Source organism: Empidonax traillii, unplaced genomic scaffold, assembly GCF_003031625.1.
Source record: "Empidonax traillii isolate 1590-97213 ecotype Southwest subspecies unplaced genomic scaffold, ASM303162v1 scaffold535:size1322822, whole genome shotgun sequence".
NCBI classification, from domain to species: domain Eukaryota; kingdom Metazoa; phylum Chordata; class Aves; order Passeriformes; family Tyrannidae; genus Empidonax; species Empidonax traillii.
This window is the reverse complement of record NW_020955728.1, coordinates 201,867-213,967: the sequence shown is the minus strand read 5'-3', so window position 1 is coordinate 213,967 and position 12,101 is coordinate 201,867. Positions and strand designations below refer to the sequence as shown.

At 36.5% G+C, this 12,101-nt stretch overlaps 1 protein-coding gene across 20 annotated transcripts in view; it reads left to right on the top strand.

Moving 5' to 3' along the window:
* Positions 1 to 12,101, top strand: part of ESRRG (estrogen related receptor gamma) — a 403,057-nt gene that overhangs the window by 244,848 nt on the left and 146,108 nt on the right. The gene's annotated exons all lie outside the window — the stretch shown is intronic.

Below are 12,101 nucleotides of genomic sequence, written 5' to 3'. Positions count from 1 at the left end.
CTGATTTTGTACCAGATTCTCCATGTAATCTAGCAGTTTTTGTGCTGTACTCACAGTTTTGCTTTTAAAAGATGCTGTATTTTTTGTAAGATTTTCCCATTCTAAGTAAATGAAAGAAATACTATTTATTCATATTCTTGTAAGTTTTGGCTGTCAAATGGAGAACTGTTTTTCCAGTTACATGTTCGTAGTTGTATTTACACCTAGAGAATGTAATTATTTTAGGTGAGGAAGACTCCTATATATGGTTGTTAATATACATCATAATGTCCTCAGGCAAAAACATAAAATACACATTCAATTTTAACGATCCTTAGTTCTCTCCAAAAGTCCTATAGTTGTGGGGATTTTGGTATTTTGATTTTGTTATGGCTTGCTTCTCGAGAAGTAAAAATACTGTGAAACATTAAGGAAAAATATGAAACTGAATTGTATGCTGCTATTTTAGATAGTATTCCTTAATTATGTTTTAAATGACTTGGTATTGCCTTTTCAGTAGCACTTTAAAGTGTAACTTTTCTAGAATGGTAGATCGCTGCCTTTTGACATGTATGTCTTCTGAAACAATTTATGTATTTGCTATGTTACAGAAGCACTAAATCTCTTGGGTTTGTTTACATAACGCTTGTAATGTTTTTTCAACTAATTCTTATTTCCTTTAAACAAAGAGGGGCTTTTCTGTTTGCTATTCCTTAATATAGCAGGTTTGCATTAAAGGGAATCTTGTCTAATTTCCAATTATTTTCCTGTTTTAAGTAGCGCAGCTTTTTAATCAGACCATTGTTTCCCACTACTTTTAAAATTTAAATAAAATTAATTTTTTCACTTCAACTTCCTATACTTCATAGGAGAAATATCTATTAACAGCCTAATGAAAGTTAGAGCAATATAGATACTTTCACACAGTGTAAGATAAGCATATGCCGTTTTTCTTTACCGCTGAATGTCTGAATTTTACTGAGGGTCACTGTTCTGAACTTGTATGAAATCTTGATGAAATTTTTGGATTTAGATCAAAATAATTTGTGAGGCAAAACAAAAAAAAAAATTCTTACTTTCTGTGACACTAACACAAAACCTTAAATATGAAACTGGAGAAGGATCGCCATGTACTGTGGTAAGTTAGTGTATCAGAGTGTATGAAATAGAAGTTCCCTGTTCTCGGTCTAATCAAGCCATTTATAGTATCTTTGTACAGAATTGTGCTCATTTATTTATATGATAACCTGCTGAAATATAATTAGCTACCACCGTGCATGTGCTACTAGTCCAAGTATATCCTTTTATCATACACTGAAAATTATATTCCCTTTCCCTGAGTAAAACTCTTTGAGCTGCTGTCTTTATATGGGGCGGGCATAAGATTCTCTTAAGAGTTTTGTTCTGAAATCAAACTTTAGGATAAAATGATTTTTTGTTTTTTTTAGATTATTACTCTGTAGCTTAGCGTAGATGTCTCTTACTCCTCTGTGTCTTTTCATGTTGCTGTAAGTGGAAAAAAACCCTACACATCTCCTTTTCATCATTTTGATTGGAACTACATACCATATGTAATGTGTTTTGGCAGCACTTACCTAGCCAAAGAAAACAAATTAATATTAGCCATGCTGAGGAGTGTCAGAAGTATCACAGATGTGTCGATTTAGCTTTGCTCCATCACACACTCTTTCCTTAAACAACTGGTCAAGCTGTCGCAAAATGTAGTGTTGGCTACAGTGAGATTCTAATAGGTGTGATCAGAGATTGATGGCTTTGGCAAGTTAGAATGAGAAGATGATGTGGAGTTGCTGTTTCTTGTTTTGAATATCCTCAGAAATAAAACCCCAAACAAACAAACAAAAAAAAGGAAATAAAAATTAAAAAAAAAGTAAAAATAATTTAAAAAATTATAAGCCAGCTGTGTGTGTGCACTCCCCCCTCCAAGCTAGCTAGACATGAAACAATTTAAAGTCCTGTAGATGTACAGATGAAAAAGTCATGTCTAAAATGTAGTGCTAGCTTGTTCCTAAGCATTTCCAAAATTCCTTGCCTTAAGGTGCCCAGACGAATGGGGAGGAGGTGACTTGCTTTATTGAGACCATTCTTAAACGTGTTGTTGCTGGTCTTTCACCCCTCTCCCCGTATTTCTGGGTTTGTTTCTAGAGCTGTTTTTGAAAGAAACACTTTTTTCAATCTCACACGTGAATATTTTTAAAGAAATACAAGATATGAAAATCTAGTAAAAACAATACTTAACAAAATGGTGAAATCATACTCCTTTAGGTACTCCTAGAACTCCACTACTGGCAGTTTGTATAGTTCTCTATATATTGGAAATGTAACAAAGGATCAAGTAATTTTTTTGTGTATTCTTTTTTTACTTTTAATTTTTTTTTTTACTGTCATCAAATTGGCTGCAGGATTTGGTCCTGTCTTTGTGGAGGATGAATGCCACTGTCCTTTTATGTTTAGGTTGATATTTTATTGCTTAGGGGGACTGTGATATACTCAACTGGCAAGTGTTAATGCCAAAATAGTTTTCAGAGGAATAAATTTCAGAAAGTCTATGAGATTTCTTCTGCACAATTGTTTTTCACTTTTAAGGAAAAGAAAACAACAAAAAAAAGGCATTTAGTTATGAAAAAAAAGGCCAAAACTCATGTGCTGTCTAAAACATATTCAGAGCATGTTTCCGAAAGCAAGTACACTAGAACTGATAGTAAAATTATCTCTGGAGAATGGTAAAATTCTTACAGCAAAAAGTGGATTCCCCCCACTGTGGTAGTTTAATGCTCCGTAAATGCAGGATTTCCCCTACAGAATTATATACCCTTCTCTATCAGCGAAAGAATTCCCTGGCAATGTTCTTACAGCAGCCATTAACGTGGTGGGACAGACGAGATGTTTTGAAGTGGCATGAAAGGCCATGTCTTCAACCAACTGTTCCCCTGAGCGTTAAAGGGGTGAGAATTGGATTCCCAGTAGCTGAGTAACATCCAGGGACACCCATTGCTCTTCTCCCAGGAACTGCTTGGGCCCAGTTGGTGCTGGGTGATATTTACGGAGCGGATCAGCCACTGTCGGTGACATTCGTATGAATGACACCTGTCCCATCAGTCACCAAGCCGTGGTGTCACAGATGGAGAAACAACAATCGGCTGCATTACCCGGTGCTGCACACTTGGCTTAATTCGGCTCATTGTTCTCCTACAAATCTAGAGGGTGGCTGGTTCTGTGCCGGGAGCCCAGGCAGAAGCACGGGATGGGCTCAGGTGGTGACACGTGCCTGCCCTTTGCTGCTCCATCAGAAGTGCTCAGGGATAGGCTGTCAGTGGGAGGGGGTGGTGGGAAGGAGCCTCCACTCAGGGGCTGGAGCTTCAGCTTCTAAAGAAGGCTGTTATTAATCAAAGAGCTGAAACTCAGGATTTAACCCGGTGTTCCAGAACTTTTCATTTAGCTAGCTGAAAGTGCCCAGTGCACAGCCAGGTTAATGTTTAACTCTTCCAATACTACGCTCATCTTGACAATATGCTGTCATCCTGAGAAGAATGAAGGGAGATGCTGTGCCTATTTCCTATGGCTGTGCAGTAAGCAAAATCTTCAAAGCCGTGGCCCTTCTGAAGTAGTTAATTTTGTATTATTTCTCAGTAGTTAGCACTGAAAATTCTGTATCTGAGACACTGAATGAATAGGAGAGTTGCTGAGAGGCTTGTTTGGGGGAGAGTGTTTTTTGGTTTGTTTTTGTGCGGGTCTTTATTGCCAAATGAAGGTTGGATCATGAAAATCAGTCTTATTATGGACAAAACCAGTAAAGGCATTTAAATGCTTTCAGGAGCTGTAACCATTTTCCTTCCTTTCTTTCACTTTCTCACCCCTTGCAAATCTAAGACAGTTCCTAGAGGACAGAAGAATAAAATAAACAAAAAATTTATTTTTCTACTCTTAAGGCCTGTGTCAGGTCTGTTTTGAATGCATTTGAATCCTACTGCTTCCATGCTTTTTCAAGTAGCAACAGATAAATGCCTATGAAATACTGAGATGAAAGTGATTATTCTTACTTCACAAAATGTTTCTCTTTTTTTTTTTTTTTTCCCCTCTCCGTGTCCCTTTTGTGTTGCATGCTATGCAGTGACTGTATTTTTGTTCTAACCTAATTCACTGCTGCTGTTTTGGTTTCAACTAATGTCAAGCAGAAAACCTGTAACATGCCAGAAACAGGCTACAGTGTGTTGAAGACACAGCTTATGTTGGATTGTGTGTAAATACAGTTAGTTAGTTGGGTTTATCTGATAGCCTGGCAGAAAGAGAGAGGAGCAGTACAAACTGTTTTCAGTAACTGTGCTGTTCATACACCTGATAAGATTGAGAGTGCTTTCGAACTACTGATATGCTTTGAATAAGAAAAGAATAATCACATCCATTGGCACGGGCTTATCAGGAATGAAGTAAAATGCCAGCACTTTTGCATTAGCAAAAGTAAATGTTTTAGACACTTTGGGCCATTTTTCCATTTAAATGAAATAGCAGGGTGCTTTTGAGTGTGCTGTAATGAATGGAAGGATTTATTACCTTGACAAAATTACAGGTGAATGTGTTTAGAGAGGAGTCCTCAGCAACAATAACAGCTCTTTTGATAAGTGGCTACATCTATTCATGCTTTTGGTAGAGATTCAGTAATTCTATCCTTTCTTTCTCTGTGAAGTGCAGTGGCTAACTTACAATGTGCAGTTTTTCAGTGTACCATCCTTGTGCATTTTGTAATATACTGGCATCACCTTTGATATTCAGCATGTAAGACAGCTGTTATATAATATTTTATATATTATATGTTACATAAACATATATGTTATGTAAAATAATGCTTGATCATTTACTAGCGTGTCCTCTGTCTTCAGCCGCTGTGTATTTTCACGTTCAAATAAGAATGTATCTCAGTCTTTGGTAGGAAGGGAAGGTATGATTCACCATTAACTTACCCCAGCAGGCATGAAACATGCTCAGATGCACTATTATCTTCTCCAAGTTTACTGATTTTTATTTTTGTACCTTTTCAAAATTTATTTCTAGGTTCTTTCACATGCTTACAATTAATTTTGGGATATTCAAATTTGATGAATGATAGTGCAAGAACATATTTGATTGATTTTGGATTATTATTGATTACTGTCAATGAGATCACTGTGACACTCTGAAATCAATGATATGTGATTAAACCAAGGCACCGCTGTTCTATATGTTAGGTAGCAGTTGGGAATTTAGAAACTAAATGTTCACAAGCTATAAATTGAGAAAATGTTTAGATTTAAATAGCCCTTTGTTTGGCATTTGCTCACCAAAATATGATTCTTGGGAAAGTTAGTTTTCCAAAGTGCAGGCTTTCAGTAAAAGAAAGGTCATTGATTTAAGGTTTATTAAATTTTAGCTAAAAACAACAGGCTCCATTTGGGTGTAAAATAATTTAAGTACTTACTGCAGGCAACCTTCATGCTTTAGAGCTGTTGCTGAAAGGTTTCATTCTTCTATGAAGATGTCAACTGTAAATATAAAAATGCATCACTGAAAATGTAATGGTTTAAAGATTCTAACTGAAATAAAAATTCCTGCCTGGGGAAAGCACTATAATCAAAATAAAGTGGTCTTAACTTTTTTTTTCCTATGGAGGCCGCACTTGAAAAGTGTGCTTCAAGGCAGCAGGTAGCAAGGTTGGTAGGGAATGCCAATTTTTATTTATTTATTTATCTACTCTCCCCCACAGATGATGATAGTCTAGCTTTGGAATCAGTAATACACTTCAGCCGCTAATAGGAGGCAATATGTAAGCTGCTGCCGCTTCTGAAATGCAGTATCCTGGCATTTAAGTCAACTTTATAATCTGGCAAAAACCCACTTGGCAATATTAAAATCTAGCTTCTGAAGCACTTTTATTTCTGAAAGCTTTTTATGTCTTTTTATATCTTTTTAGCATATATTAAATTTCTTAGGAGCAGTGGCGAGGATGTACACTTGATGGATGACTAGGGTGGGGATTCTCCCCCTCTTCCCCTCACCCCCCTTTTTTTTTCCTCGCCTCTAATTTTAAAAAGAGGTGTGATACTTGCGCATTAGGTAATGCTGGAACACAAATACTGCAGATGCAGCTGTTTGACAAAATTAATGTGGGGGGGTTGTACCATTGTTAGGTAAGTTAGCACAGATTTTCCAAGCTGAGAAGGACAGCCTGCTGCCAAGCTCTTGCATCTGTCTTAAGAAATCTTTTGCTTCCACTGGCAGTGGACTGATTCAAAACTAAATGGAAAGAATGCCATTCATTTTAGCAGGTTTTGGATCAGTCTCTTTAATTGATTAAAAAAAAATGAATGATTTGGTAGTATTTTAAAATAAATCAATGAAGAAATGGAGCCTCTGTCCAAGGACTCGCTGCCAGGATGTGACATTTGCACCAGTATAGAGTTGCCTAAGGGAGTGTGACCAGGAAATAGTAAGATTACCCCATAATATTTTCTCTGTGAGCTTAAAAGCAGTGTTGGCATTACGCCCATATCTTCAGCCTTGTGTTGCCTAAAGAGGAGGTAGAAATCTTTCAGATGAAGATGGTAAGACAAAGTGAGATTGACTCCTTTTTTTCTTCATTTTACATCGGAATTGCAAGAGAGGTTGAAATGCTGAATTTAGGTAAACATAGATTGATCCTGGTTTGTTCCTGATGAAGAATTCTGGATGTAAAGCTGTAACATGGAATAGGTATGTCTGCTTGATGCATATTACCTTCCTGTATATGTGCACTAACACCTTGGTGTTCCTATGCAGAATTCAGAAGTCACAAAGGATGATCATTCAGCATGTCTTTGCCTATGAGATGCAAAATAAATTTTAATAGATGGAGAATTGCCTTGACTGGCTTCCAACCAACATTTTATTTATGAAAGGTTCATATACTGTTTAAGAGATAAAGGAACTTGGCTCTTGGACAGAAAGCATTTTTTTCTCTGTAGAAAGAAATAGGCCAAGATGGCATAACAGGATAAAGGAGACAGAGTTCACTCTCCAAATATTCTGGTGCTAGGTTATGTTTATTCTAGTCATTTAAAGAGTACCTTAAAGTAGGTGTGAAAGTACTATGTCCTGCCCTCCATTTTAGAGACTTTTCTAGTGCAAACTTTGTTGTAGATAACAGTGCCTACATCTGAGTTGGTAAATATGCATGTGATTTCTGTCCCTCATCTCAATGCAGATTTTGCATCAATGTATTCGCCAAACAAAAGGTTTCTATTTTCATTGGATTTCCTTTCCTTGAGTCTCTTATTCTCCCTGGCTGTGAGCAGTATGTAATTTCAGACCTATTCCTTTAATCACAGATCACATTTTTGTCTCTGATAAAGTATTCAATCTTCTGTACAAATGAAGCCATAGGTTTGTTTTACTGCTGGGATCAATGGAAGGAAGATCTGACTTAATGGCCTTTTTTTTTTTTTTTTTAATTCTTAAGTGTGTAGAATAGTGTTGTGATTAAAAAACAAAAGCTAATTTCTACAACAGTAGCCTTTTGAATTTTAGGTGAAAATATGCTGAAGGAAGTTTTTTTTAAAATCTGCAAAAACCTGTTTAAGTGTTCACAACAGGATACATTATCAACATTCGGTACTTTTGTTAGAGCAAAGCCTATTATTTTATTAGGCTCAAAGGAAAAGGTGAGTTGCACAGCATCTATTTATAAAGGTTGTATCCATGATATTTGTCTCTAATATTTGCTATCTGAGGAGAACTAGAAAAGCTAAGCATGAGGACTAAATAAAAGCATATGCACTTAAAAGCCAATTTAAAATTTTTAGTAGTCGGGAGTAGCAGAGTAAGGAAAATGAAGCAGGAATGTCAGGTCTTCCCTTATACAGTTTTTGTGCAGCAGTCGGGGTTTTGTTTCCACTTTAGTGATTAGTTTTTTGTTGGAGCTGGTGAGGATTGTCTCGGAGCAGCACAAACCACAACCCATCAGCAGGCTGCTAGTCAGCAGCAGGTGTGAACAACATAAAACAGGATTAACGCTGAACCAGAGTGTGCACTAAAAACAGAACCCCTGCCTTGGTTTCACAAGGGCAGTAAGATAGAAGCACTCTTGTCATGTTTACTAAACAGTGCTTAGTGGACTATGTAAATGGCTCTGTTCAGCTGCAGAGAAACAAGTGCAAGAATTACTGCATATTTGAGATTTTTAAAGATCCTTTTTTCTCTTTTAAGAGTTCTGAGTACTCTTCTGTTAATGTTAAATCAAAGACAGAGAGGCAAATGTCAAGGTGTTCAAAGGTAGTGCTTCAAAACTGAAGCAGAGGGAAGGGAAGGTGGAATGTCAGCATTCGGTGTATTAACTTTTTTGGTCGTTGACATAGAAGAGGAGGTAGATTTTACTGTCTTTTTGAAATTACACCTTTACAATTTAGGGTTTAATGTCTGCTTATTTCTTCTGTACACATTTTTTTAAAAAAGGCAGCTTTTCCATTCCTTTGTATTTGCGATTGGGAGCTTTTAAAATGGTGTATTTATTACATCCATTACATTCAACATCAAAATCTGCCTTCATTTATGCTCTGTATTAAAAGTAAGGGGATACATTTGCAGTGAAAGCAGAATTTACTTGTTGCACATCAGGATTGTTTATAAGCTACTTGCATTTGCCTGCTTCTATTGGTATATTACATGACCAGAGAAATTTTCATACGTTAGATAAAGATGTATTTAAGGTCAGAGCATTTTTTAAATAAATACTGTGTGTAATTCTACTAACATTTGAGTTGATTTTGTTGCCCCCAACTTTTTTTTTTCTGTTATCTTTTCCATTATTCTTGGACCAGACTTTGAAAAGAGGTTAGTATCCATCAGGCTGCATTTACACTATACATGTAGTTTGATTTAGAAAAGAAACACAACAAAACAAAACAAAAGAAAGGGGGAAAAAGGCAAACTAAAAAACCGTCAACAGAAAACCCTCAAACAATATAAAAAAACCACCAAGTTCCAAATCCCTCCACAACCAAAACACCAAGCCACGAAAAACACAACTCATTTCCTCTGAGGTGGTTGTCATTTTTGGAAGTTCTACAGCCTCAGCCTTTAGGAAAAATCATTACATCTGTTTGCAGAACTCTCATGAAAAATTTGAAAAAATCAAAATTTGGAAAATCAACTTCATGCTATTTCGTTTAGTCCAGTTTAGGTATAATCAAGTTTTTTTAATCATTCAGTCTCCTCTCATAAGCCTAACTCCTTGCAAGTTACCAGGTTACAGATATGTTTTTACCCATGCATGCTTTTTTTTTTTTTTTGCCCTTTTTTTTTTATCTGCTGAAATGCCTTTATGAACAGCAGCTGCTTTTGTACAGTCCAGACTGTGTCTTCACAGACACCTCTGCAACTCAACTCCTTTTGCTGTGAGAACATCCCTGTACACCTCTATAGAAAGGAACAGGTCTGATTTTGGAGGGGATACCTCGGGCAGCGTACAATAGGAGCTTTGCTTACACATGTTGTCCACAAGGCAATGGCAAGCATTACCCAAGCAGGAAGATTATATTCAAAGCTTAAATTTGAAGTTAAAGAGAATTGAATAGGTTTGTTTGAGAGCAAAAAGTAGTCAAGAATTAATATATTTTCTAAAATACCTGGAGTACTCACATTACTTTATTAATTAGTGGATTTAAATACATTAGAAGCAATTGCTTTAATACCTAAACTGTGAAAATATGCCCAAACCAGAAAGAACATGGTACTGGTCTTGTGACCTTGCAAACATAATTATTTCATTCTTTCGTACTCTGTTTTTACCCCCACATACAGTTAAGTACACAGTTTCAATACTAAGAATATGTGTGGTAGTCTCAACAGTGAGTTTTGCTGTGAAAACAGAAGGCAATTAATTCATTTTTCAGTGTATGAACTTTTTATCAGTGGTGAAACAAGGTTACCAATTTAATACACTTTTTGAATCCAAGTTTGGTTGTGTGATTGCTGCTCCAATAATGTGCGTGTTCCTGTTGTGACAACCTGGCAATGGCTGAGAGGTTTATTTTTAAAGAGGGTGTTCCTGCATGTTCAGAGTTCTGTTCATCTATTGTTGTTGAGAAAACAGGTTATATCATCATAGTGAAATCATGACTTGTGTGATAATGTTTATAAAGCGCACTGTTTTTACTGTCTCTCTGTGATGTTGTAAACTGGTTACTATAATGTGAAATGCTTTTCTGTAGCTGGTAGTGCCATCATGTCATCATGACTGGGCTTCGCGAACGAAGATCTGAGAGGGGCTCTACCCACGCTTGCTACAAGCGCGCTGATGGCTAAAAAGGCCAATGCGAGATAGACAAGACCGGTTGCAGAACAAGCTGGTAGTGCATAGTTCATTTCTATTGCATAGTTTTCTCAGTTTGTATGCAAGATCTCTATATCCTTTGACCTCTTTCTTTTTCTTTTTTTTTTTTCTTCTCTTTTTTTTTTTTCCTGCTTCCTTTTCTGAGAAGTGGTAATATAAAACCTTGAAGTTCAGGATTTTCAGTTAGGACATGTAAGCATACAGAAGTTGTGCTGCTTATCCAAAGTTTATCCTAAGTGCTTAACCTCTTTGGCCTCAGAATCAGTCTGGGCATCCCATGAAAGCAGTCTGTCCCTTGAGGTTTTCTGTAATTCCTGGCTTCTGCCAGGTCAGGAATAAACAAGAATAGACTTTTTGATAATGCTGCTATGTCTTCTCCCTGGGCCAGATGAAACTAGAGGCTGTATTATTATGTTTATTATTATTTGAGTCCCTAATGAGTGTATTTAAATCTCTGAAGAGATAAATTCCTGTTTGTTTCATGCTTTAGTTGCCAGTTTGGACCAGTTCTCATTTACCCATGCAGGTTTATTTACAGTTCTCTTACTAGTTATACCAGTATTCTCAGGGGGAGCAGAATATTACACAGGACATGTCTCAACTTGGACTTTTCCTTTTGCCTTTAACATCATGTAATTGCTTATTCTCAATAAAAAAAACCAAAACCCCAAAAGATATTTTTGACTCAGTAGTTGGGTGTAATTGCCAATCAATTCCATATTATGTACCCTGTTATTACTTAGTATTTATATTATGGTCGTATGGAGGCCCTTGTCATGCTACTGTCATTGGTGTACAGTGTGTAAATACATAGGTAGCTCCTATTCAAGGGCTTTGCTGACTACAAATACAAGCAGCTCACGAAAGCTGCTTTTTTAATAGGGCAAGTACAACCGTACTCTGTATGTGTGCATATATAGTTGCATAAAATTTGTGTGTGTGATTTTGTATTTCCTATTTCAAGTACAGCAAGGAAGGCTAACAAGGAAGTGTGGGTTGTTTTATTGCGGATCAGCAGAAATCTATCTGGTGTTTGATGGGGAGGTGGGTGGTTTCACCTGTGTCAGCTCAGAGAAGGTGCAGTTAATAAAGGAGGCAGAGGGAAAAGATCTGTGAAAGGGAAACAGACCAGGGAGCAACACAGGCTGCTGTCGCTGACATAGCACAAGGGGTGTGGTTTCAATTTTGAAACAGTGATTTCACGTAATACACTGAATCAGTTGCCTGCTGACTTGAACAAGAAAATGAAGTTAATTACTTCTGCTTATTTGGACAGCAATACATTTTGTATAAAAAGGGCAACTTCTGTGATACAATGATACTGGTGCCCCTCAAACTCTGCCAGATGTGTCTTCAGATTTTTTTTTTCCCCTCTTTCATGTAATTTTGTACAAAGCACGTATTATAATTTTTTTTTTTCCTACTGTCACCTTCAGTGTGTTTTGCCCAGTGTTCCAGAGAGGAAAACATCATATTAAATTGTTAATTTTTGCAGTCAGAGTTGCTACCTCACCTTTTGTTTGCATTTTTCACAATAGTATCAAATATTTTGTTATAAACTTACTAGTTCTCTATATCTCTTGGGATGGGAAGCAGAAGAAATTCAGTCAAGAAACATACTTATATCGATGGAAACTGAGGCTTTTCACTGTATGTAGAGAATATTATACTAGCTGTTAAGACTTCATCTAAAAACTGTGACTATGTACCAGAAGATACATAGATTTATATACAAAAAAAAAAAAAAAAAAAAAAAAAAAAAAAA